Source organism: Penaeus monodon, chromosome 28 (genome assembly GCF_015228065.2).
Source record: "Penaeus monodon isolate SGIC_2016 chromosome 28, NSTDA_Pmon_1, whole genome shotgun sequence".
Taxonomy (NCBI): Eukaryota; Metazoa; Arthropoda; class Malacostraca; order Decapoda; family Penaeidae; genus Penaeus; species Penaeus monodon.
Window position 1 is genome coordinate 6,891,695 of NC_051413.1, and position 1,552 is coordinate 6,893,246.

A 1,552-nucleotide genomic window follows, 5' to 3' on the forward strand; every position below is an offset into this window, starting at 1 on the left:
TGGAGCCACAGGAAACAAGATGACATTGACCCTTACATAAAGGAACAGCACACAAGGAAATGTGTAAGGTAAACACAAGTCACTTTGAAAGAAAAGTTTAGTGAGTATTTTTTTCTCAAGAACTAAATTGAGATAATAAACCAGACACCTTCATATCTTAGATTTCCTCTTTCCTTGAACACAAAATTTTTTAGATCAGTTTCTCACACATATAAAAGATATAAACCTTGAAAATATCTACAAATTTGCTGTTAATATTACCAAATCCATTTCAAATCTTGCCTTAGTCCCTGAATATCCTGTGAAATCATATTCTTTGGCAAACACAAAAATCCAGATTTTTTTCACATTTTAAAATCAAACATTCACTGTGACCATTCAGTTCTTTTCTTACCACTGCCTTTCCTTTTCACAAGAACTTTTACACAAAAGTGTTTCTCAATGTTCACTCTCCAACCTCAAATTCCATATTGCACTGTCCATACGAATATGCAAATAGATACATGACTCATTCAGACTTGAATGCTAGGAGGCAACTAGGAACTCTTTAAGAAATACATCTCTAGACATCTCAGGATTTGCCATACAGTATGTATGGCAAACTTTTAACTGCCTCAAGCCAGACTTGATAAAGTACTCTGTTCCAGTTCTCTTCAAAACAGTAAATATCCAGTGCTTTTGCATGACAAAAAATTTAACAAGCAAACAAATAAATCTACATTAAACTCAAGGTCATTCCACTTTTTAATAATGATCATTATCAATGAATGCAAAATTAAAGTCTACATTTGCTTGTTATCATAAAACAACGTGCAGAGTTAAGTGCAATCATCAGTGAGATGGCAAATGTGTTTATATTTGATTTATCTACTGAGCAAATTTTTAGAGTCAATTAGTTTTAAAATTAACTTCTTGGCTTATGCAAGTTCAATATTCAACACCATGAAATTTTTAGATAAAAAAGTATATCTCATTAGTCCAAGCATTACTTTAATCAACTTCACTTACGTTACTTTCCAATAACAACAGTTTAATCATCACAAAGGGCATATCTTACAGATTTTCATTGAATCAGTAAATTCATGTCATCACATTTCAATTAGAAGATATCATACATATTTTTTGTATATTTGGATATCTTTAAGTAAAAAAAAAGTCTACTGCAATACAGGTACTTGGTATGTAAAGCATATGTTGGTGGACAGTGGGCCCAGGTCTGTCTCAAGCCAGCTTGGAGGTGGCTCAGGCCATAGGTCGGTAACAGGGCCTGTGAAAATGTAAACAAACTCTGAACAATTCTACTGTGACACTGGAGGCACACAAGGCTCAGCTTCAAGGGGTTCAGGGACTGCCTCGCTTGCTCCCTTCCTCACGTTGCCTTCTAGCACACAGCCATATCACAAGTTCTCTGTGGCTGATCCCCTTTACTTACAGTCCTAGTAAGTTGAATAACATTATATATAAATAATAACACATTCTATTGCTTAAATTGATAAATAAATAATTCAAATAAATAGACTAATAAATACATAGGAAAATAAAAGCATATACT

General features: G+C 33.4%; 1 protein-coding gene across 1 annotated transcript in view; it reads right to left on the minus strand.

Annotated features, from left to right (window-relative positions):
• Positions 1-1,552, minus strand: part of LOC119591029 (protein scribble homolog) — a gene marked incomplete at its 5' end in the record, with an annotated part of 112,139 nt that overhangs the window by 5,885 nt on the left and 104,702 nt on the right.